General features: G+C 45.9%; 1 protein-coding gene across 1 annotated transcript in view; it reads right to left on the minus strand.

Annotated features, from left to right (window-relative positions):
- LOC139266712 (dynein axonemal heavy chain 8-like) overlaps positions 1-27,290 on the minus strand; it is a 2,132,242-nt gene that overhangs the window by 1,473,325 nt on the left and 631,627 nt on the right. The window lies entirely within an intron of this gene.

Consider the following 27,290-nt stretch of genomic DNA (forward strand, 5'->3'; position numbering starts at 1 on the left):
CAGAAACTTATATGTTTCAATGAAATCACCTGTCATTCTTCTAAACTCCAGAAATTATAGGCCCATTCTACACAACCTCTCATCATAGGGAAGTGCTCTCATCCCAGAAATCAATCGAGTGAACCTTTGTTGCACTGCTTCCAAGGCAAGTATATCCTTCCTTAGATATGGAGACCAAAACTGTGCACAGTACTCCAGGTGTGGTCTCACCAAGGTCCTGTACAATTGTAGCAAGCCAAAATTAACCCTCTCCGGAAACGGGTTGCACCTATTGTTTTTCCTGTGTTTTCACCGCCACGGTGGCTGTGGTGGCCTCTTGCGTGAAATTCAGCACTTTGCCTTTTTTTTTGAGCGGGACGGAAGTCGGTCATAATGGGGGCAGAAGTGGGGCAGAGAGCAGTTATAAGAGGGACGTAGCGCTGATGATGTCATCATGCTGGTGCGTCACCACGTCTCTCCCCTTCACTTAAAGGGGAGAGCCACTGCGAGCTCTGCGATTCTTTTAGTTATGTCCACTGGGCTACCAGGGAGGGTTTCGGCCAGGATAGCGGTCTGGCACCCAAGAGGGGCATAATTCTCGGGCCGACCTGGCAGTCAGCCGACAAATAGAAAATAAGATGGTGGCTATTATGTTTGTGATGTATCTATGAATGACTCCACGAGGCAATGTGTTGTACTCTGTAGTGACCTTGGTCTTTTTATTCCAAACTCCAAAGTGAGGCACAAGCATGGTGTGCAGCCTTTTATACTGGGCTCCACCAGTTGTACCTTTTAGTGGTGCCAGCATGTATATACACAGTATAAACCTTATTGATAATACATCAGGTAAACAAGTCTCCATCTTATGCAACCACACAGTGACTACACAGAGAGTACATCCATAGTCTACATATACAACAGTGGCCACGGCAGTGCACCCTCCCCTTTAATGGTGGCCGAATCGCCATTTTGCACAGACTGCAAACACAGCGCATCGACAGAAAAAACTGTCGGAGGCACCACGCAGCGGCCGCAAGATTTTGTAAGGTAAATTTTGCTTGTGGACCTGGAGATTGGTGGTGCACGCTTTGATGACGCACTTAGGAGGGTTCGGCAGCAGTGGGCGGAAGTGGGGACCACCGGAAAAATCAGAATTTTGCGAGCGGCGGCCATTCGACAAAAAATTGGTGGCCATTCGACACCGTCACTTTCCGGTGATAACAGGCCTTATTGGGAAGCTGAATTTCGGCCCCCCTTGCTATTATACTAAAACCCCCTTGCAATAAAGGACAATATGCCAATTTGCCTTCCTTATTGCTTGATGTACCTGCATGCTAGCTTTCTGTTTTTCTTGCAAAATCTCTCTAAACACCAACAATTAAAAGTTTCTCAACATTTAAAAAATATTCTGTTTTTCTATTCTTCCTACCAATGTGAATAAGCTCACATTTCTCTACATTATATTCCATCTGCCACCTTACTGCCCACTCACTTATTCTATCTATATCCCTTTGCAGACGCTTTGTATTCTCCTCACAGCTTACTGTCCCACCTAACTTTGTATCATCAGCAAACTTGGATACATTACAGATGATACAAAAATTGGCTGTGTGATTGCAGGAAAATATCAATGGATTGGTCAGGTGGGAAGAATGTGGCACATGGAATTCAATCAGGCATTTGGGGTGAGGTAATGCATTTGGGGAGGGCTAACGAGGCAAGGGAATACATAATAAATGGTAGGATACTGAGAGTATAGAGGAACAGAGGAACCTCGGACTGCATGTCCACAGATCCCTGAAGGTAGCAGCACAGGCAGATAAGGTGGTTAAGAAGGCATACGGGTACTGCCCCTATTATTTTAAATGTTAAAAATTTAACGCCAGGTGCAAATGAATCTTAACTTGTACATAAGAACCATAAGAGCATAGAAATCGGAGCAGGAGGAGGCCATTTGCCCTCTCAAGCCTGCACCGCCATTCAATAAGATAATGGCTGATCTAATCATGGACACAGCTCCACTTCCCTTCCCACTCCCCATAACTCTTTACTCCCTTATCGCTCAAAACTATTGGGCTTTAGCGCCCCATGAAGTAAGGAAGGGAGCGTTAAATCAAGCGCTAATGAGGCGCGACAGGGGTGCTACCACCAGAGCACTACCCAATTTCAGTTGACTTGCATTCAGCAATCATCCTTCACAATGGCTCATTCCAGCTCTTAAAGGGGATGTTCTATCAAGCTGCAGCTGCTCATTTTCACCATTCTTCCAACAGAACTCGATCTGACACCAACTGAGCGATCTCGTGGCTATGGCTGCTCCTAATCGAAATCGAATGAAGTGAGCTTATAGGTTTAATGACACCGCATTGGAGGTATTGGTGGGGGCAGACCAACAAAGGAGGGAAATGTGCTTCCTGGCAAGTGAAAGGAGGCCATTGCCCCATGTCTTAGGGTACAAGTGGCAGAGGAGGTCTCGATCAGTAGTCTCATCAAACATAGCCTCACACAGTGCCGTAAGAAGTTCAATGCCCTCAGTCGGGTGGTCAAGATTGTACAAGTTCTACATACCAGCATCTGAACCTCTGCCTGTGCACACTGTGCAAACCACCACTCACCCATCAAACATCTGCAAATTCTCAAACTCACATCCTCATCCCACGCCTTGCCTACATTCACAGCTATTCAACGATGGTAGGCATATCTGCCAGATACATAGCTGGACTCTGACTCACAAACATTCCTTTCTTTTGCAGCCAAGAAGGCCCACAATAGAAAGGAGCAGCAGAGGACATGCCGGTGGTGAAGCTCAGCTCCAGCAGCTGTCAGACATCAAGGAGCGAGTGCTGCAGATCATTGGCCAGCAGTTGGAAGGTGCCGTGGCCATCAGCGACGTCGACCCTGCTCGGGATAAGAACGGTATATTTATCTCTCCTTTTCTCATCCCACTTCCCCCACACACCAAGGCATTATCACAATGACGAAAAGGGAAACCCGTTCAGCCAAGAACTGGAGGACTCCCCGAGCAGTCAAGGCAACTGAACCTTTGCTTGAGCACTCCGATGGTCTACTCAATGATGTTCCTGTTGGCAGCATCGCTCTCATTATATATTGGTATTGATGAGGCCACACCTGGAGTACTGCGCACAGTTTTGGTCTCTGTATTTAAGGAAGGATATACTTTCATTGGAGGCTGTTCACAGAAGGTTCACTAGGTTGATTCCGGAGATGATGGGGTTGACTTGTGAGGATAGGTTGAGTAGTTTGGGCCTAAACACACTGGAGTTCAGAAGAATGAGAGGTGATCTTATTGAAACTTTTAAGAAAATGAGGGAGCGTAACAAAGTAGATGCAAAGAGGATATTTCCATTCATAGAGGAAACTAAAACTAGGGGACATAGGGCTAGATTTTCCTCATTTTTTGCATGCTTAATGCCCACTTAACGTCCATTTTATTGCTGAAATGACATATAACGCCCATATATCGCCCATTTAGCCACAAAATGGAAACTGACGGACATTTTTCAGAAACATCACTGAACGTTATTTTCCCCATGTGCATAACGCCGGGAAAAAATAATATCGCCCGCCCACTTTTTTGGGGCGGAATCATCAGAATGGGCATAATCACGCTCATATCGCCCAGCGTTACTTTCCGCGTGGAATTAACGCTGAGATTCAATAATATCGCCTGCCTAATTTTTTGTCGTTGATGTGAGTGACAACACTGACACACTGCTGTGTGTGTGCAGCTCAGACATCAATGGTGCCCATCATCTTGGTGCCAGTTAAAGTTTATGTTTATTGAAGTTAAGAACATAGAACATAAGAACATAAAAATTAGGAACAGGAGTAGGCCATCTAGCCCCTCGAGCCTGCTCTGCCATTCAAAAAGATCATGGCTGATCTGGTCGTGGACTCAGCTCCACTTACCCGCCCGCTCCCCATAACCCTTAATTCCCTTATTGGTTAAAAATCTATCTATCTGTGACTTGAATACATTCAATGAGCTAGCCTCAACCGCTTCCTTGGGCAGAGAATTCCACAGATTCACAACCCTCTGGGAAAAGAAATTCCTTCTCAACTCGGTTTTAAATTGGCTCCCCTGTATTTTGAGGCTGTGCCCCCTAGTTCTAGTCTCCCCGACCAGTGGAAACAACCGCTCTGCCTTTATCTTGTCTATCCCTTTCATTATTTTAAATGCTTCTACAAGATCACCCCTCATCCTTCTGAACTCCAACGAGTACAGACCCAGTCTACTCAATCTATCATCGTAAGGTAACCCCCTCATCTCCGGAATCAGCCTAGTGAATCGTCTCTGTACCCCCTCCAAGGCTAGTATATCCTTCCTTTAAGTAAGGTGACCAAAACTGCATGCAGTACTCCAGGTGCGGCCTCACCAATACCCTGTACAGTTGCAGAAGGACTTCCCTGCTTTTGTACTCCATCCCTCTCGCAATGAAGGCCAACATTCCATTCACCTTCCTGATTACCTGCTGCACCTGCAAATTAACTTTTTGGGATTCATGCACAAGGACCCCCAGGTCCCTCTGCACCGCAGCATGTTGTAATTTCTCCCCATTCAAATAATATTCCCTTTTACTGTTTTTTTTCCCAAGGTGGATGACCTCACATTTTCCGACATTGTATTCCATTTTATTTAATCCTTTCATGTTAAGGAATCACCAGTGTGTAATGGTCCAGCTATCTGAGACAAATCGCAACAAGGTTATGTTCAATAAAAAAAATGTTATACCAACATTGGTCTGAAATCATAAGTATCACAGGCAAAACACCCAACCCCCACCCACACCCCACTTTTTCCACCATTGACATCAATCAAATGTTCAATATGTCCAGCAACACAGAATACAAATGCAAAGCAGGAGGGTGGTCCACTCCCCCCATACATTACAACAAATTGCATACACTCAGATGGACATATAACACAGCCATCACCTGCGGACATGCACGTCACTTTCCTTCCCCCCTCCCCTTCTTCTACGCACCTCTACCCCTTCCCCTCCTCGTTCCACGGCGTCTGGCTGAGGAGCTCCTCAGGCGGTGCCTCATTGGCGGGCGTGCCAAGGGGGGAACATTCTCTGATGCAGAAGCAGGATCTTGGTCCTTCCTTTCATCTGTCATTCGTATTGGTGGTGCGGAACATAGGGGTGGAGTGCCGAGCTCCGGGACCACTGGGAGGCCAGTGCCAGCAGTATTCCTGGCTATCGCATCCAGGGCCTCCGCCATCCGCGGAACGTACTCTGTCATGGTAGCCAGCTGTCGGGATATGCCCCCCAATGCTTCGATGAGCTGGTCGCCAATGTCTACAGTCCACCTGGACAATTGTACCATCTCTCTGCTCTCATGTGGCGCTCGTGAACTAGACCTGCCGCTTCCACAAAGCCTCCGTGGGGTCGGCACCATCCTGGGGACAAATAGGGTGCCCTGTGGCGTGGTGCTTGGGGCCGGTACCTCCAGAGTGGAGGCGGGAATGACTGGAGGATCACTAGATGGCCTTGGGGTGAATGGCTTCTGGAGCGTGGCGATGCAGGTTCCTCGAAGTCTGTGCTCTGACCCAATGGATTGACGGGCGAGAATCAGAGCTCCTCAGCACCAGATGTAAGATTGTCCGGAGAGTCGGGCCCCGCGCCCCCACCTTCTGGCCTTTATGGTCTTGCCTGGATCCGCGCTGCTGGCTGAGCTGCAAAGCACAAATGAGGTTATTAGAGGAGCAGGGAGTGCTCGGGTCACAAGGTGAGTCAAGCGCTACACACAGCATATGCACGACAAAAGCACCACCGCTATCAAAATCATCACAGACATCACATTTCATGACCATCAACACATTTGCATTGCAATGATTTTCATTAGGCCTGCATTATTTCTAGAATAATTTTAGAAATTATCTATCATATATGGTTGTTCAGATATGAGTGGGTGTGGCATCTATTGACTTTATATCACGCAATGGTGTAAACTTGACTCACGTGGCATCACTTCAGGGTCTGCAGATGCTTCCGTGGCTGTCCGGGTGTGCTTCCCCACGAGTGCGAGCACCCACTCCTTCATCTCAGTGATGTCGCTGGGGACTGGTGGCCCACCCACCCGTTCGCCTCTGCACGGACCTCATCGTTGATAGCTTCTTCTGTAAAAGGTGACAGGACGACATGTCATGAGATCATTGCGTGATATCATTGCTAGGTTCTGTCACAGGGACTGATACAACACATAACCGACAGATGTAATCATGATTATTATGATAATTATCATTCTTTACCTCAAGACGTACACCGTGACCGCAGGCTTTGAATACAACATTCCTGGTAAATGTGAAAGACCTCACATCTGCTGATAGTCACTCATGACTGTTACAAATGAATTTATATAAATACGTAAGTACATGGAAATAAATACTTACTCTTGCGGATCCCACAAGGTCGTTCCATCGTTTGCAGCATTGGCTATGCTCACGCACCTCGTTGGTCGCCGATGAGATCACCTCTGCTATCTCGGTCCATATCTTCTGGTAGGTCTTTGGGGTGGGCTTCCCAAGCCCTCCCAGTGTCAAATCATCCCAGTGTAACTCGACCTCCTGCAGGAGGGAGGCATTTGCCTCGTCGAGAACCTCCTCACTCTTTTGCGCTCTCTAATGTGCTCCTCTCCCACCTCACTGCTCCCACCACCAGTGTCAGTTTCCAAAGCGTGCTGTGATGCCTCCTCCTCTCCCTCCATTATAGGCCAAATTCAGGCAAATATGTGGCTGGTAACAGTTAATTTTTGTTTCCCTATTTGCTCTAAAGCCTCTCTCCTTCCTCCCAAAGCAGCCACACCACACCCACACATGCCTTCAGTCCCTCTCAGCTCTCTCTCTCACTGTCTCCTCCTCTGCGCATGTCATGACCCTTGACGTCCTGAATCGCGGGAATCGAGCATTGCCATGCCTTTGCTAAAGACAGCGACACAGCAGAAGATCAGAGAGATTTAACGCTACCGCCCATTTCATATCGCTCGCGGTAACGCCCAATTTCAAAAATGGAGACTAAGTGCATTGAGAATGGGCGAGCAACCATTTTTATCACCCACGCCGGAATGGGCGATATGCACAAAAGTGTAAAATCTAGCCCCTGAATAAGGGGACGTCCATTTAAAACTGAGATGAGGAGAAATTTCTTCTCTCAGAGGGTTGTAAATCTATGGAAATCTCTGCCCCAGAGAGCTATGGAGGCTGGGTCATTGAATATATTTAAGGCGGAGATAGGTAGATTTTTGAGCGAAGGGAGTAAAGGGTTATGGGGAACGGGCAGGGAAGTGGAAGATCAGCCATGATCTTATTGAATGGTGGAGCAGGCTCGAGGGGCCAAATGGCCCCTGCTCCTATTTCTTATGTTCTTATATAAGTGCTGGACAGGAATGTTGGTGTTCCGGAGGAGAGTAATGAGGCAGGTGGAAAGCGGATAGCCCTTGTTTCTGACCAGCCAGCCACGAGCTTCATGTGATGGCTGGAAGAGAGCTGACACAGGATGAATGCATCATGGCTGCAGCCAGGATACCGGGCATTGACGGTGCGGATTTGTTGTGTGTGGTCGCACGCCTCCGCAAAATCCTGCAAATCCATTGGCAGGATAAGCGCACCAATGCCAGCATTCTTTCTCAGGCCAGCATTGACCATGCTCGATTAGCTCCGAAGGACGGGCCACATCGTCCGCATGCCTGAAACAAGCACTCTACTCCAAGCTATGATGCTGAAGTCATCCGAGCTATGTCACGGCAGGCGAGCCCCAGGAGCGCAGAGAAAATGCTTCAAGGACACCCTCAAAGCCTCCTTTAAAAAAATGTAACATCCCCACTGACTCTTGAGAAACCCTGGCCCAAGATCACTCAAAGTGGAGGAAAAGCATCTGAGAAGGCGCCGAACACTTCGAGTCTCTTCGCGGGAGGTTGTGGAGGCCAAGTACAAACAGCAGAAGGAGCATACGACAAATCAAGCATCCCACCCATCCATTCCACCAACCACCATCTGCCCCACCTGTGACAGAGACTGTAGGTCCTGCATTGGTCTCATCAGTCACCTTGCAACTCATTTTAGTGTGGAAGCAAGTCATCCTCGACTCCGGGGGACTACCTAAGAAGAAGAGAAGAGACACATTCAGTGAGTGGTAGCCTTTTTGGTTATGGAATATCTCAGGATTGTTTTGCGGTGCCCGCAAAGCGTCGTGGATGCAGTCAATGGCACTCTGCACTATGGGGAAGCCCGCTATCCTGGTAAATCCACATGCACACTCGTGCTGTTTCTGTCTGGTGATGGGGAAGGGAATCTAGTCCCTTTTTCTTCTGTAGAGAGCATCTGTGACTTCGCGGATGTAACAATGCATGACAAACTGGGAGATGTTGGAGATATCTCCTGTTGCACACTGGACGTATACATTGGCATAGAAATTGAGCGTGATGATGACCTTGACTGCCACTGAGAGAGCTGACCTCATCCTGGTCTGAGGATTGAGAACTGGTTGCAGGAGGTGGCAGAGCTCTGTGACCATGTCTTTATTGACGCGCAGCCTTGGAAAACACGGTTCCTCAGTGAAATTGATGTAGGAGAACTGCTGCCGGAATAGCCTGGGAGGGTAAGGCTTCCTGTTGAGAGCTCTGTTGACTCTCCTACCTCTGGCCACATTTTGCAGTGTTTCTCTGTGCCTTTGACGGTGATGCTGGAGCACGAGGTCCAGTGTCAGCATAGCACCCATGAAACGATATAAATGTTGGAGTTTCAAATCTGCCCTCAATGAAAGTCAGGAATCTTTAAGAGCTAGAATATTCCTTGAACTGCAAATCAATCAAATTGGTCAAAACACCTGTCTGCCTATTTGAAACTAGGAAGGAAACTGTGGGCCCAAGTTTCCACACGATAAAAAACGGGCGCCCGTTTTTCGCGCCTAAAACGGTGCCGGAAAAAAAACTCGCGATTCTGGAGAGCCCTGCAGCTCCTTGTCTGTTTGGCGCGGCGCCCAGGGGGCCGGAGCCGCCGATTTTGTAAGTGGGAGGGGGCGGGTACTATTTAAATTCGTTTATTTCCTGCCGGCAACCCTGCGCGTGCGCGTTGGAGCGTTCGCGCACGCGCAGTGTGAAGGAAACATTGGCACTCGGCCATTTTTGTAGTTCTTTGTAGCTGTTTAATTTTTGAACATTTTTTAATGAAAGCACATTGCCATCAGCACTGAGGCTTCCTGCAGCCTTCTCACTGTCTCCTTCCTGCCTGCCGTCTGGAACGGCTTCCTCCCCCCCCCCCACTGCGTTCGGTCGATCGGGCCCGCACTCCCGCCCGCCCGCCCGCCCGCCGTCTGGAACGTCTTCCTCCCCCCCCACTGCGGTCGGTCGGTTGGTCGGGCCCGCATTCCCTCCCTCCCGCCCGCCCGCCGTCTGGAACGGCTTCCTCCCCCCCCCCCACTGCGTTCGGTCGATCGGGCCCGCACTCCCTCCCTCCCGCCCGCCCGCTGTCTGCAACGGCTTCCCCCCCCCCCCCCACTGCGGTCGGGCAGTCGGTCGGGCCCGCATTCCCTCCCTCCCGCCCGCCCGCCGTCTGGAACGTCTTCCTCCCCCCCCACTGCGGTCGGTCGGTTGGTCGGGCCCGCACTCCCTCCCTCCCGCCCGCCCGCTGTCTGGAACGGCTTCCTCCGCCCCCGCTGCGGTCGGTCGGTCGGTTGGGCCCACACTCCCTCCCTCCCGCCCGCCCGCTGTCTGCAACGGCTTCCTCCCCCCCCGCTGCGGTCGGTCGGTCGGTTGGGCCCACACTCCCTCCCTCCCGCCCGCCCGCTGTCTGGAACGGCTTCCTTCCCCCCCCGCTGCGGTCGGGCAGTCGGTCGGGCCCGCACTCCCTCCCTCCCGCCCGCCCACCATTGGGAACGGCTTCCTCCTCCCCCCCTGCCATCGGGAACGAACGAACGAACTTGTGAGGCTGGCTGAAGCACTTTCACACAGGTAGGAAGATGGTTTATTTAATCTTTTCTTTGCTTATAAATTTTTATTCAGATTGAATTTATTTGTATAATATTTGTAGAAGTATAAATAAGGATTTATTGTAGAATTTAATGACTTCCCTTCCACCCCCCTGACCTTGTTCTGGATGCCTAATTTGTAACCTGCACCTGATTTTTTTATGTGTAGAATGTTTTTTCAGTTCTACAAAAATCTTCACTTGCTCCATTCTAAGTTAGTTTGGAGTACGTTTTCACTGTGGAAACTTTGAAATCAGGCGTCAGTGGCCGGACACGCCCCCTTTTGAAGAAAAAATTCTGTTTCAAAGTAGAACTGTTCTACCTGACTAGAACTGCAGAAAAAAAAATGTGGAAAATTGCAATTTCTAAGATAGTCCGTTCTCCACCAGTTGCTCCTAAAAATCAGGCGCAAATCATGTGGAAACTTGGGCCCATTATTTCCTGATTAAAACTTCAATGGATGCTGTCGCCTTTAAATAGTGTTTCTCCAGCCAACAGAAACCCAACTGCTGAAGCTATCATTGTCAGCACCAGATGCTAAACCCGGGAGCGAGTGACAATTTTTGTTCCAGGGCGCTGCGCACACTGATGACTTCAGCATCGCATGCGCAGCAGAGCGGGATGCTATCTGTTACCACCACCGCAAAACCCCCACCGAATTTAGCAGGAGGCACTGTACTTGCCCCTTCCAGTCGCAAACTGATTTGCGCCCTGTTAGCGCCCTCCGAGTTCACTAACGGGAGGTGCAAACTAGCCCAATTTCTCCCCCAGAGTGTAAGCAGCTATTTGAAAGTTGTATTTGGTATAATGAGGCTTATTCATGCACCAACGTCATGGTGGATTAGTGTATTGAAACAAGTTCAGATGCTTCAAACAGATGAAGATTTGCTGCAGACTTGCCAGGATGTCAACGATCATAGTGGTGTGTTGTATGTTGCACAGAGAAATGTAGAATTATGGCAAAAGTGAAGAGCAGGCCTAGCAGTAGACATGGGCAAAGGAGGATGCTGAAACAGAGCTTGAAAAATGCATGTTTAACACTAGTAGGAGTCAGGAAGTGCTTTATGATAGACCCTATTCAACAAGACCTTCAATTGAGTGCCCATTGCACAAACAGTGTTGTCCACATGTTCACAGTGCTATGGCTCAATGTACTAAATGAGTAACTTGCATCATCTGCCTTTACCAAGGAAGAAGATGCTGCCAAAGTCATCGAGAAAGAGGAGGTACTTGAGATACTGGATGGGATAAAAAAATTGCTAAGTAGGAGGTAATAGAAAGGCTGGCTGTACTTAAAGGAGATAAGTCACCAGGACTGGATGGGATGCATCTCAGGATGCTGAGGGAAGTAAAGGTGGAAATTGCAGAGGTACTGACCATAATCTTCCAATCCTCCTTGGATACGGGGCTGGTGTCAGATGACTGGAGAATTACAAATGTTACACACGTGTTCAAAAACGACTGTAAGGATAAACCCAGCAACTACAGGCCAGTCAGTTTAACCTCGGCAGTGGGAAAGTTTAGAAACGATAATCCGGGGCAAAATTAACAGTCGCTTGGACAAATGTGGATTAATTAAGGAAAGCCAGCATGGATTTGTTACAGGCAATTCATGTGTAACTAACTTGATTGAGTTTTTTGGTGAGGTAATAAAGAGGGCTGATGAGGGCAATGTGGTGGACATGGATTTCCAAAGGGTGTTTGATAAAGCGCCACACAATAAGCTTGCCAGCAACATTGAAGCCCATGGAATAAAAGGGACAGTGGCAGCATGGATATGAAATTGGCTAAGTGACAGGAAACAGAGAGTAGTAGTGAATGGTCATTATTCGGACTGGAGGAAGGTATACAGTGGTGTTCCCCAGGGGGCGGAACTAGGACCACTGCTTTTCTTGATATATATTACCGACTTAGACTTGGGTGTACAGGGCATCATTTCAAAATCTGCAAATGACACAAAACTTGGAAGTATAGTGAACAGTGAAGAGGTTAGTGATAGACCTTAAGAAAACATAGACAGGCTGGTGGAATGGGCGGACACATGGCAGATGAGATTTAATGCAGAAAAGTGCAAAGTAATACATTATGGTAGGAAGAATGAGGAGAGGCAATATAAACTAAGGGGTACAATTCCTAAGGGGGGTGCAGGGTATATGTCCATCAATCGTTGAAGGTGGCGGGGCAGGTTGAGAAAGCGGTTAAAAAAGCATACGGGATCATGTGCTTCATAAATAGAGGCATAGAGTGCAAAAGCAAGGAAGTTAAGATGAATCTTTATAAAACACTGGTTCGGCCTCAACTGGAGTATTGTGTCCAATTCTGGATGTGAAGGTCTTGGGGTGGGTGCAGAAAAGATTTACAAAAATAGTTCAAGGGATGAGGGACTTAAGTTACATGGATAGGCTGGAGAAGCTGGGGTTGTTCTCCTTAGGGCAGAAAAGGTTGAGAGGAGATGAGGGGTCTAGACAGAGTAGATAAAAAGAAACTGTTCCCTTGGCGGAAGTGTCGAGAACCAGAGGACACAGATTTAAGGTGACTGGCAGAAAAGCCAAAGGTGACATAAGGAAATAAAAATTTTCAATGACTGATGAACCGTGACACCCAGGTCTCGTTGCACCTCCCCTTTTCCTAATCTGCCATTCAGATAATAGTCTGCCTTCATGTTTTTGCCACCAAAGTGGATAACCTCACATTTATCCACATTATACTGCATCTGCCATGCATTTGCCCACTCACCTAGCCTGTCCAAATCACCCTGCAGCCTCTTAACATCCTCCTCACAGCTCACACCGCCACCCAGTTTAGTGTCATCTGCAAACTTGGAGATATTACACTCAATTCCTTCATCCAAATCATTAATGTATATTGTAAAGAGTTGGGGTCCCAGCACTGAGCCCTGCAGCACTCCACTAGTCACTGCCTCCCATTCGGGAAAGGACCCGTTTATCCTGACTCTCTGCTTCCTGTCTGCCAACCAATTCTCTATCCACGCCAGTACATTACCCCCAATACCATGTGCTTTGATTCTGCACAACAATCTCTTATATGGGACCTTGTCAAAGGCCTTTTGAAAGTCCAAATACACACATCCACTGGTCCTCCCTTGTCCACTCTATGAGTTACATCCTCAAAATTTCCAGAAGATTCGTCAAGCATGATTTCCCTTTCGTAAATCCATGCTGACTTGGTCCAATCCTGTCACTGCTTTCCAAATGCGCTGCTATTTCATCCTTAATAATTGATTCCAACATTTTCCCCACTACTGATGTCAGGCTAACCGGTCTATAATTACCCATTTTCTCTCTCCCTCCTTTTTTAAAAAGTGGTGTTACATTAGCTACCCTCCAGTCCATAGGAACTGATCCAGAGTCAATAGACTGTTGGAAAATGATCACCAATGCTCAGTCTTAGAGGGAGCGAGAGAGAAAAGAACAGGAATCTAAAAAGATGGTTAAACATAAAGTGAGAGGAAATTCTATTAATAATGAGTTAAAAACTGTCTGTATAGCAATACACACAATGTCTGTAATAAAACAGGGGAGCTGGAGACAATCATGCGTTATGAGGAACCAGACATAGTATGGATTACTGAGACATGGCTACAGAAAAATGAGGATTGGGAATTAAACATTGCAGGGTATAACATATTTAGAAAAGATAGAGAGGTAAAAAGAGAAGGTGGAATAGCTGTACTTATTGGTGAAAGCATAATGGCAGTAGAAAAAAAGGACATAGCTATCAGCAAGATAAAAATAGAATCCATATGGAAAGAGATAAAAGATACTGGCCTAGAAATCCCAACCTTCCTGGGTCCGTACTGAGTGTGTACGGACCCGGGAAGGCATTGTAAAAGCCGGTTTTCAGTGAGCAATGCGCATGCGCTGAAAACCAGCTTTTCCGATCTGTCAAGCTCTAGATTGATAGATCGTACGTATCTCTATAGCCAGGACATTCACATGGGCAAGATTGCGGTATTTACCCATACCTTGTCCAGTGGATGTCCTGAAAACATGTGCCTGATAAAAACAGGTACATAGCCTACTTTGACAGGCATAAGAGTTTTAAAACATACAAAAACATAGTAAAATAAAAAATTTTAAACATTTTAATGTTAAAAATCCTGCCCACGAACGTAAGTTTATTTTAAACAATAATTTTTAAAACTTTTTTAAAAATCGGAAAAATATATGATTTTAATAAGAAATGAATTATTTTAATTTAAATTAATCTTAAATGTGGTGTATTTTTTTCGATTTTTAATTTTTGTTTGGGTTTTTGGGGGGTGTTTCTCAATCAGAATAATGAGAACTCCTACTTACGGAGTTCCCATTATTGGCCTGGAAATCCCGGCCTCCCTGGGTCCGTACTGAGTGTGTAAGGACCCGGGAAGGCATTGCAAAAGCCGGTTTTCAGCGCCCAATGCACATCCGCTGAAACCCGGCTTTTCCAATCTGTCAAGCTCCAGCTTGACAGATCCTCCGCATCTTGGGAGCCAGGACATTCTTGGTATTTACCCATATCTTGCCCAGCGGATGACTTAAAAACTCATGCGCCTACTTTTACAGGCGTAAGATTTTGAAACATTGTAAAATAAAATGTAAAAAACATTTTTTATTGTTAAAACCCTGCCCGCTAAGGTAAGTTTATTTTAAACCATAATTAAAAAAACTTCTTAAAAAATCGGAAAAAAATTTATTTTTTATAGGACATAAATAACTTTAATTTAAATTAATGTGGTGTATGTTTTCTATTTTTTATTGTTTTGAGTGTTTTGGGGCTGTTTCTCAAACATAATAATGGGAACTCCAGCTTACGGAGTTCTCATTATTAAAATACTGTACCTTGATTGGCTGCCCAGTGCCATGTGACTCCAGCTCCAGCTTAAGGACGTCCAGATCTGCATGCGCTCCAATGTGCAGGGACTTGGGGTCTCAGGACCGGGATCGCTGGTGGGCGCAGCAGGAACAGGTAGGTGCGTATCTTTTTTACCATTTTCTGTCGATCGCCCACAGGAAGCCCTCGACCGGGATTTCTAGGCCAATAAAGGATTAATCACACTAATAGGCGTAGTCTGCAGACCACCTAATAGTGGAAGGGAGGTGGAGGAAGAAATATGCAGACAAATTCGGGAATGAGTAAGAAACATAGAATAATAATCATGGGGCATTTCAACTACCCCGATATTAATTGGACAGAAGAGGTAGGTAAAAGGGATAAGGAAATGGAGTTCCTACAATGTATACAGGACTCCTATCTAACCCAATATGTAAAAAGCCCAATATGTAAAATATGGAAGATTCACTATTGGATCTAGTAATGGGGAATGAACCAGAGCAGAGAAGAGAAGTAAAAGTAGGGATTAGTGACCATAATGTAATACGCTTTAAGATGTTAATAGAGAAGGACATAAGTATGACAAAACCAGGTTAATAGATTGGAGAAAGCTGATTTTAAGGGGCTGAGAATAGAACTTGGGAAAATAAAATGGGCAACAATATTAGCAAACATCGATGCAGAACAACAGTGGGAAACATTTAAAACGGCATTCAACAGAGTGCAGGAAAAATATATTCTGCTGAAAGAAAAGAACAAACTAAACACTAATCAAACACCATGGATGAATAAAGATATAAGGGAACAATTGAGGGTAAGGAAAGCGACATACATTAAATACATAGACAGCAAGGGAGTGCATGATCAGAGAGAATACAAAGAGATTTGGAGAGAAGTAAAAAAACACAATTAGAAAGGCAGAGAGAAACTATGAAATTAAGCCTTTCCACCATTTACAAGGCACAAGTCAGGAATAAATGACTGCAGCTCCAACAAAACTCCAGGACAAAGCAGCCCACTTGTTTGACACCCCATCCACCACCTTAAACATTCACTCCCTCTACCACCAGTACAATGTGTTTGCTGTGTACCATCTACAAGATGCACTGCAGCACTTGCCAAGCCTTCTTTGGCAGCACCTCCAAAACCCGTGATCTCTAATACCTAGAAGGACAACGGCAGCAGGCGCATGGGAACACCACCACCTCCAAGTTCCCGGACTTGGAAATATATCGCCATTCCTTCATTGTCGCTGGGTCAAAATTCTGGAACTCCCCCCATAACAGCAGTATCAGCTCTTGGACTGCAGCGATTCAAGAAGGTGACTCACCACCACCACCTTCTCAAGGGCAATTAGGGATGGACAATAAATGCTGGCCACGCCAGAGACGCAAATATTCCAGAGCAAATTTGAAAAAATCTACCTTACTCAACTCGTCCATCATACCGATGTAATTGGCTTTATTTGGGTACGGTATCATAATAGTTATGTCACTGCACAAGTAATCTAGAGGTCTGGACTAATGATCCAGAGGGGTCAGTTCAATTCCCACCATGGCAGCTAGGGAATTTAAATTCAGTCAATTAAATAAATCTGGAATAAAAAGCTCGTCATTAATGCTGACCATGAAACTACTGGATTGCTGTAAGAAGCCATAGGTTCACTAATGTCCTTTTGGGAAGGTAATCTGCTGCCCTTACCCGGTCTGGCCTATATGTGACTCCAAACCCACAGCAATGTGGTTGACTTTTAACTGCCCTCTGAAATGGCCTAGCAAGCCACTCAGTTATACCAAACTGTTACAAAGAAGCATGGATTGCAGCAGTTCAAGAAGGTGGCTCACCACTTCCTTTTCAAGGGCAATTATGGATGGGCAATAAATGCTGCCCAAGACAGTGATGCCCACATCCTGTGAATGAATTAAAAAAATTAACTTTACAACTCTAGCTTCATTACATAATACAAGATCTAAAATAGCCTGTTCCCTGGTTGGTTCCACGACATATAGTTATAGGAAACTGTCCTGAATGCATTCCAAGAACTCGTCATCCAGACTACCTTTTCTAATTTGATTTGTCCACTGTATATGCAGATTAAAGTCCCCCACGATTATTGCATTACTTTTGTAATAAGTTCCTATTATTTCTTGATTAATACTCTGTCCAATGGTATAGCTACTGTTACGAGGCCTATAAACTACTCCCACCAATGGTTTCTGCCCCTTGTTATTAGGGAAGACTAATGTAGGTCCCTTGCAGTCAGAATCAGGGGAATTCATAATGGGGAGCAAGAAAATGGCAGACCAATTGAACAAATACTTTGGTTCTGTCTTCACTATAGAAGACACAAATAACCTCCCGAAAATACTAGGGGACCGAGGGTCTAGCGAGAAGGGGGGACGGAGGGAAATCCTTATTAGTCAGGAAATGATGTTAGGGAAGTTGAAGGGACTGAAGAACATAAGAACATAAGAACAGAAGAATTAGGAACAGGAGTAGGCCATCTAGCCCCTCGAGCCTTCTCCGCCATTCAACAAGATCATGGCTGATCTGGCCGTGGACTCAGCTCCATTTACCCGCCCACTCCCCATAACCCTTAATTACCTTATTGGTTAAAAATCTATCTATCTGGGATTTAGAAACATAGAAACATAGAAAATAGGTTCAGGAGTAGGCCATTCGGCCCTTCGAGCCTGCACCGCCATTCAATGAGTTCATGGCTGAACATGCAACCTCTGTACCACATTCCTGCTTTCTCGCCATACACCTTGATCCCCCTAGTAGTAAGGACTACATCTAACTCCTTTTTGAATATATTTAGTGAATTGGCCTCAACAACTTTCTGTGGTAGAGAATTCCACAGGTTCACCACTCTCTGGGTGAAAAAGTTTCTCCTCATCTCGGTCCTAAATGGCTTACCCCTTATCCTTAGACTGTGACCCCTGGTTCTGGACTTCCCCAACATTGCGAACATTCTTCCTGCATCTAACCTGTCTGAACCCGTCAGAATTTTAAATGTTTCGATGAGATCCCCTCTCATTCTTCTGAACTCCAGTGAATACAAGCCCAGTTGATCCAGTCTTTCTTGATATGTCAGTCCTGCCATCCCGGGAATCAGTCTGGTGAACCATCGTTGCACTCCCTCAATAGCAAGAATGTCCTTCCTCAAGTTAGGAGACCAAAACTGTACACAATACTCCAGGTGTGGCCTCACCAAGGCCCTGTACAACTGTAGCAACACCTCCCTGCCCCTGTACTCAAATCCCCTCGTTATGAAGGCCAACATGCCATTTGCTTTCTTAACCGCCTGCTGTACCTGCATGCCAACCTTCAATGACTGATGTACCATGATACCCAGGTCTCATTGCACCTCCCCTTTTCCTAATCTGTCACCATTCAGATAATAGTCTGTCTCTCTGTTTTTACCACCAAAGTGGATAACCTCTCATTTATCCAAATTATACTTCATCTGCCATGCATTTGCCCACTCACCTAACCTATCCAAGTCACTCTGCAGCCTCATAGCATCCTCCTCGCAGCTTACATTGCCGCCCAACTTAGTGTCATCCGCAAATTTGGAGATACTACATTTAATCCCCTCGTACAAATCATTAATGTTCAATGTAAACAGCTGGGGCCGCAGCACAGAACCTTGCGGTACCCCACTAGTCACTGCCTGCCATTCTGAAAAGTACCCATTTACTCCTACTCTTTGCTTCCTGTCTGACAACCAGTTCTCAATCCATGTCAGCACACTACCCCCAATCCCATGTGCTTTAACTTTGCACATTAATCTCTTGTGTGGGACCTTGTCGAAAGCCTTCTGAAAGTCCAAATATACCACATCAACTGGTTCTCCCTTGTCCACTCCACTGGAAATATCCTCAAAAAATTCCAGAAGATTTGTCAAGCATGATTTCCCTTTCACAAATCCATGCTGACTTGGACCTACCATGTCATCTCTTTCCAAATGCGCTGCTATGACATCCTTAATAATTGATTCCATCATTTTACCCACTACTGATGTCAGGCTGATCAGTCTATAATTCCCTGTTTTCTCTCTCCCTCCTTTTTTTAAAAAGTGGGGTTACATTGGCTACCCTCCACTACATACGAACTGATCCAGAGTCTATGGAATGTTGGAAAATGACTGTCAATGCATCCGCTATTTCCAAGGCCACCTCCTTAAATACTCTGGGATGCAGTCCATCAGGCCCTGGGGATTTATCGGCCTTCAATCCCATCAATTTCCCCAACACAATTTCCCGACTAATAAGGATTTCCCTCAGTTCCTCCTTGTTACTAGACCCACTTACCCCTTTTATATCCGGAAGATTGTTTGTGTCCTCCTTCGTGAATACCGAACCAAAGTACTTGTTCAATTGGTCTGCCATTTCTTTGTTCCCCGTTATGACATCCCCTGATTCTGACTGCAGGGGACCTATGTTTGTCTTCACTAACCTTTTTCTCTTTACGTATCTATGGAAACTTTTGCAGTCCGTCTTAATGTTCCCTGCAAGCTTCCTCTCGTACTCTATTTGACCTGCCCTAATCAAACCCTTTGTCCTCCTCTGCTGAGTTCTAAATTTCTCCCAGTCCCCAGGTTCACTGCTATTTTTGGCCAATTTGTATGCCACTTCCTTGGCTTTAATACTATCCCTGATTTCCCTTGATAGCCACAGTTGAGCCACCTTCCCTTTTTTATTTTTACGCCAGACAGGGATGTACAATTGTTGTAGCTCATCCATGCGGTCTCTAAATGTCTACCATTGCCCATCCACTGTTAACCCCTCAAGTGTCATTCGCCAATCTATCCTAGCCAATTCACGTCTCATACCTTCAAAGTTACCCTTCTTTAGGTTCTGGACCATGGTCTCTGAATTAACTGTTTCATTCTCCATCGTAATGTAGAATTCCACCATATTATGGTCACTCTTCCCCAAGGGGCCTCACATAACCAGATTGCTAAGTAATCCTCTCTCATTACACAACACCCAGTCGAAGATGGCCTCCCCCCTAGTTGGTTCGTCGACATATTGGTCTAGAAAACCATCCCTTCTGCACTCCAGGAAATCCTCCTCCACCGTATTGCTTCCAGTTTGGTTAGCCCAATCTATATGCATATTAAAGTCACCCATGATAACTGCTGCACCTTTATTGCATGCACCCCTAATTTCCTGTTTGAATACATTCAATGAGCTAGACTCAACTGCTTCCTTGGGCAGAGAATTCCACAGATTCACAACCTTCTGGGAGAAGAAATTCCTTCTCAACTCGGTTTTAAATTGGCTCCCCCATATTTTGAGGCTGTGCCCCCTAGTTCTAGTCTCCCCGACCATTGGAAACAACCTCTCTGACTCTATCTTGTCTATCCCTTTCATTATTTTAAATGTTTCTACAAGATCACCCCTCATCCTTCTGAACTCCAACGAGTAAAGACCCAGTCTACTCAATCTATCATCATAAGGTAACCCTCTCATCTCCGGAATCAGCCTTGTGAATTGTGTCTGTACCCCATCCAAAGCTAGTATATCCTTCCTTAAGTAAGGTGACCAAAACTGCACGCAGTACTGCAGGTGCGGCCTCACCAATACCCTATACAGTTGCAGCAGGACCTCCCTGCTTTTGTACTCCATCCCTCTCGCAATGAAGGCCAACATTCCATTCGCCTTCCTGATTACCTGCTGCACCTGCAAACTAACTTTTTGGGATTCATGCACAAGGACCCCCAGGTCCCTCTGCACCTCAGCATGTTGTAATTTCTCCCCATTCAAATAATATTCCCTTTTACTCTTTTTTTTCCAAGGTGGATGACCTCACATTTACCAACATTGTATTCCATCTGCCAAACCTTAGCCCATTTGCTTAACCTATCTAAATCTCTTTGCAGCCTCTCCGTGTCCTCTACACAACCTTCCCACTAATCTTTGTGTCATCTGCAAATTTTGTTACACTGCACTCTGTCCCCTCTTCCAGGTCATCTCTGTATATTGTAAACAGTTGTGGTCCCAGCACCGATCCCTGTGGCACACCACTAACCACCGATTTCCAACCCGAAAAGGATCCATTTATCCCGACTCTCTGCTTTCTGTTAGCCAGCCAATTCTCTATCCATGCTAATACATTTCCTCTGACTCTGCGTACCTTTATCTTCTGCAGTGTGGCCTTTTATCGAATGCCTTTTGGAAATCTAAATACACCACATCCATCGGTACACCTCTATCCACCATGCTCATTATATCCTCAAAGAATTCCAGTAAATTAGTTAAACATGATTTCTCCTTCATGAATCCATGTTGCGTCTGCTTGATGGCACTATTCCTATCTAGATGTCCCGCTGTTTCTTCCTTAATGATAGCTTCAAGCATTTTCCCCACTACAGATGTTAAACTAACCGGCCTATGGTTACCTGCCTTTTGTTTGTCCCCTTTTTTAAACAGAGCTGTTACATTAGCTGCTTTCCAATCCGCTGGTACCTCCCCAGAGTCCAGAGAATTTTGGTAGATTATAACGAATGCATCTGCTATAACTTTCGCCATCTCTTTTAATACCCTGGGATGCATTTCATCCGGACCAGGGGACTTGTCTATCCAATAAATCCCCAGGGTCTGATAGTCTGCATCCCAGAGTACTTAAGGAAGTGGCCCTAGAGATAGTAGATGCATTGGTACTCATTTTCCAACATTCTATAGACTCTGGTTCAGTTCCTATGGATTGGAGGGTAGCTCATGTAACCCCACTTTTTAAAAGAGGGAGATAGAAAACGGGTAATTATAGACCGGTTAGCCTGACATCAATAGTGGGGAAAATGTTGGAATCAATTATTAAAGATGTAATAGCAGCGCATTTGTAAAGCAGTGACAGGATCGGTCCAAGTTAGCATGGATTTATGAAAGGGAAATCATGCTTGACAAATCTTCTAGAATTTTTCGAGGATGTAACTAATAGAGTGGATAAGGGAGAACCAGTGTATGTGGTGTACTTGGACTTTCAAAAGGCTTTTGACAAGGTCCCACACAAGAGGTTAGTGTGCAAAATTAAGGCATATGGTATTGAGGGTTATGTATTGACGTGGATAGAGAACTGGTTGGCAGACAGGAATCAAAGAGTGGGAATAAACGGTCCTTTTCAGAATGCCAGGCAGTGACTAGTGGGGTGCCGCAGGGTTCAGTGCTGGGACCCCAGCTGTTTACAATATATATTAATGATTTAGACAAAGGAACTGAATGTAATATCTCCAAGTTTGCAGATGACACTAAGCTGGCTGGCAGTGCGAGCTGTGAGGAGGGTGCTAGGAGGCTGCAGGGGGAGTTGGACAGGTTAGATGAATGGGCAAATGCATGGCAGGTGCAGTATAATGTGGATAAGTGTGAGGTTATTCACTTTGGTTGCAAAAACAGGAAGGCATCTGAAAGTTGGGTTACATTAGCTACCCTCCAATCCATAGGAACTGAACCAGAGTCTATAGAATGTTGGAAAATGACGACCAATGTATCTACTATTTCTAGGGCCACTTCCTTAAGTTATCTGAATGGTGACAGATTAGTAAAAGGGGAGGCGCAACAAGACCTGGGTGTCATGGTACATCAGTCATTGAAGGTAGGCATGCGGGTACGGAAGGCAGTAAAGAAGGCAAATGGCATGCTGGCCTTCATAGCGAGGGGATTTGTGTATCGGAGCAGGGATTGCAATTGTGCAGGGCCTTGGTTAGGCCTCATCTGGAATATTGTGTTCAGTTTTGGTCTCCTAATTTGAGGAAGGACGTTCTTGCTATTGAGAGAGTGCAGCGAAGGTTTACCAGACTGATTCCCAGGATGGCAGGACTGACATATGAAAGGCTGAATCGATAAGGCTTATATTCACTGAAATTTAGAAGAATGAGAGGGGATCTCATAGAAACATATAAAATTCTGACAGGATTGGACAGGTTAGATGCAGGAAGAATGTTCCCGATGTTGGGGAAGCCTAAGGGTCACAGTCTAAAGATAAGGGGTAATCCATTTAGGACCGAGATGAGGAGAAATTTCTTCACTTTGAGAATTGTGAACCTGTGGAATTTTCTCCCACAGAAAGTTGTTGAGGCCAGTTCGTTAGATATATTCAAAAGGGAGTTAGATGTGGCCCTTACGGCTAAAGGGATCAAGGGGTATGGAGAGAAAGCAGGAATGGGGTATTGAAGTTGCATGATCAGCCATGATCAGATTGAATGGTGATGCAGGTTCGAAGGGCCGAATGGCCTACTCCTGCACCTACTTCTATGTTTCAATGTTTCTTATCTCCACCCATACTAATTCTACATCCTGATCTGCTGAACCAAAATCCTTTCTCACTGCTGTGAATTTGGTTTTGATTATTTACTTAGAAAGACAGCCTGTGTTCATTTCTAAAAACTTATAGGTTAAATTTATTTTAATATTTTCACTCCTGTCCTTATATCATCTTTTATTACCAGGGCTACCCTCCTTTTCCATTCTGCCTGGCTTTGCAAAACGTCAAGTGCTCTGGAATATTTTGTTCCCAACCTTGGTCATCTTGCAACCACGTCTCTGTCATGGCTATTAGATCAAACCCCTTTACCTCTATTTGTGCCACTAATTCATCTACCTTGTTAAGAATGCTTCGTACATTCAGATAATGAGCCTTTAATTTTAACATTTTACCATTATTCCCTGCTTTCACCTTATTTGCTGATGCACTATTACCATTAAACTCTCTGCCTTTCCTGTTACACTCTGCTTATCTATACCCAAATAGCTACACTTCTCCATTGCCTTAACTTTTTTATTTTTCCCTTAACTTTCCAAATTTCACCTCACATGATCCCTACTCCCCTTTTTAGTTTAAAGCCCTATCTATAGCAATAGTTATTCAATTCGCCAGGACACTGGCACAACCCAGTTTAAGTGGATCCATCCCAATGCAATAGCTCCCTCTTTCCCCAGTACTGGTGCCAGTGCCCATAATCGAAACCCCTTCCTCCCATACCAATTTTGAGCTTGAATTTCTGCTTGTCCCTATGCTAATTTACACATGGCTCAGGTAACACTCAAGAGATTATTACCTTTGAGGTTCTACGTTTTAATTTATACCCTAGCTCTTCAAACTCTTTCAGTAGAACCGTTTTCTTAGTTCTATCTATGTCGTTGGTTTCTATGTGGACCACGACAGGCTAAGCCATCATCTGTCGGAATACATTGCCTTCAGCAGAAAGCCTATTCAAGAGAGAACAGAGTTCTGCAAATTCAAAGGCCTGTGTTTCAAGTGCGGCAACAATCAAGAATAAATGATTGCGAGACCAGCATGCAATGCAAGAAATGTAAGGGCACAGAGCATGCCACCTTCATGCATGTGATGCCAAGACAGAATATGGGGAGAGCCAGAAGCCAATAGAGGATCAGAAGACCGTTGAGGCCAACGCAAAGTGCATCAGCAGCACAGAAGAGAAAGTCCATGCCTTTGTCAACCGTACCATCCTTCAACCATGACCAGACGAACCAAAGATCTGCAAGAATCACATTTATGTGAAGGAACTTCTCTCCAAAACTGGCAGGGACGAAACAATGAACGAATTATACAAGGAGATTCCCAAAGATAGCCTGATGGCCATGTCCATTCAAGACCAACAATTCATCAAGATCTTGACAGAAGGCATTCACACCAGATACTTGGCATGCCTTGCTGCGTGATCTTGTTCTAAGATCGTTCTCTGTCAGGTCTACCACAGAGATCGTCCCTCAAAACGTACCCTTGGATATGCGGTGCTGGACGACCAGTCTAATGCTTGCCTGGGAACCCCAAAATCTTCGACACGCATCTCCCAGGCCCAGCTTTCCCCGATGAGCTTTGCGGCGGAGACCGAATTACGGCGGAAGGGAGACAAGCAAGCGGTCTGATTGTAGAAGCAGCAGATGGACAGACCAAACAGCTGCCCACCATCATCGAGAATGTTCACACCCTTGGAGATAGAAGCGACACCCTGCGTCCCGGTTTCTGTGAGAAGTTTCCTCACCTCAGGTCAGTGGCGACAAAGATACCCAAGCTGAGAGCAGGTGCAAATATCATCCACCTCATTGGAAGAAATTGCCCAGAACCCCTCAAGATCAGGGAGTCTCACAACAGGCCGAGGGGCATACCCTGAGCACAATGTACCGACTTAGGCTGGACAGTCTCCAGATAGGTTTGCATCAGCAGCACAGAAGGGAAAGGCCTTCGTGAATCGTACCATCCTTCAACCATGACCAGACGAACAAAGGTCTGCAAGAATCACATTTATGTGAAGGAACTTCTCTCCATGACTGGCAGGGACGAAACAATGAACGAATTATACAAGGAGATTCCTGAAGATAACCTGAAGGCCATTTCCATTCAAGACCAACAATTCATCAATATATTGACAGAAGGCACACATACCAACTTGGAAAGAAACTTGGAGTTCCCTCTACCTTTCAAGGGGACCAGATGACCCTTCCTAACAACTATTCCCAGGCCCAAAGCAGACTCAAAGGCTTCCTGAGTACTCTCCGGTGTAAACTGAAGATGATGTCGGATTCCGGCACCTTCTTCGGAAATATTCTCACCAGAAGTCATGCCACTGCTGTGCCAGAGAACGAGTTAGCCATCCAACCTGGAATAGTTTGGTACCTTCCTCACTTCGCAGTACGCCACCCGAAAAAGGCCGACATCAGAGTGGTCTCCGACGCCAGTGCAGAGTTCAGCGGAATTTCTCTCAAGAAGGCACTTCGGCAAGGACCAGACCAAATGAACAGTCTGCTTGGGATTCTCCTCGGGTTCTGGCTGGGGGAGGTGGCCGTGACGTAAACGCAGAACATCCGACTTTCTGTGCTTCTTGTGGTTCGAGGACAACAATCCGACGAAGCTCATTGTCGAGTATAGGATGAATGGTCACCACTTCGTCAACATCTCATCTCCTGTGGTTGCAATGTTCGGCCTTAGAATGGTTACAGATGAATGTAGGTCCACTCACGCAGAGAATGTGACAGAGTTCATTCATCGTGACTTTTATGTCAACGGAGGCCTCACAACCAGGCCAGATGCAATAACAATAATAAGTCTCATCAGACACAGAGTAGCCCTAGCCACAAGAAAACTACACTTCCACAAAATCGTATCTAACAGCAAAGAGGTCATGAACACTCTCTCCCAAGAAGAACAATCCAAAGATCTGAAGTGTCTAGACTGCAAACGGGACAAGCTACCTACCCAAAGGTCCCTTAGCGTGTACTGGTCTCTTGAGCAGGACATTTTCACATTCTGGGTCAACCTACAAGAGAAACCTTTCTCACGGAGGGGAGTCCTGCCAGTAGCAAGATCTATCTACGATCCATCGGCTTAGCCGCACTGATCACCATCGAAGGAAAGTTCATCCTAAGAGAACTTATGACGGCCATGAAGGAGCTGAAAATTCCCCAAGATCTTTGAGACAGGCCACTCCAAGAGGAATACCTACCGAGATGGACACGTTGTCGCAACTCACTACATCACCGTGAAGATATCCATAATTCAAAGGTGTTACCAGCTACCAGACTTCGGCCCCATTAAACGAAGAGAGAGCCACGTTTTACCAGATGCCAGCAATCTCGCCATAGCGGCAGTCACTTATCTGCAAATCACCCATGAGAACAGCCAGCCACACATGTCCTTCCCTCTAGCCAAGACAAAAGTAACACCCTCACACGCATTCTCGATAACTCGCTTGGAACTGTGCGGCGCGGTAGTTGGAACGGTGTTAACACAGACCATCCAACAGGAAATCAGAGGTCGAGCCCCCATAGACAGCAACGTGGTCCTAGGCTGCATCTCGAATGACTCGAAACGATTTCATGTGTATGAGCTAACAGGGTACATAAGTTACATAGTATATCTGACCCCAGCCAATGGCGTCACGTCCTCACAGATAAGAATCCCGCAGACCTCGCTGCATGATTGGTACCAGCAACCAGATGAACATTACCCATTGGTTCAGAGGACAAGATTTCCTTTGGCAACCAGAACCCACTACTACACTGGCCCCTGAAACTTACCCGTTCGATCTCCCACTTGACGAAGATGATCCGGAGGTGAAAAAACAGGTTCACATCGGAGTCACGAATGTCACTGATAACCGGAACAACCCGGCAAACCCTGGAGACAGATAGCAGCTCAGCTATAGAAGATTTTCACGATTCTCGAGCTGGACATCTCTCAAACTAGCCATCGCTACATTAATAATTAGGTTAAAGACATTCAAGTGTTGTTGTAGTAGAGGACAGTATCATTAAGGGAGTAGTTAGTTCTCTGCAGCTGTGAACATGAGTCCCGAAGGCTGTGTTGCCTGCCTGGTGCCAGGGTTAAGGACATCTCTTCAGGGCTGTAGAGGAACTTGGAGTGGGAAGGGGTAGATCCAGTTGTCGTGGTCCACGTGGGTACCAACGACATAGATAGGACATACAAGAAAGTTCTGTTAGGGATTATGAGTAGCTAGGGACCAAA

The sequence above is a fragment of the Pristiophorus japonicus genome, chromosome 7 (assembly GCF_044704955.1).
Source record: "Pristiophorus japonicus isolate sPriJap1 chromosome 7, sPriJap1.hap1, whole genome shotgun sequence".
Taxonomy (NCBI): domain Eukaryota; kingdom Metazoa; phylum Chordata; class Chondrichthyes; family Pristiophoridae; genus Pristiophorus; species Pristiophorus japonicus.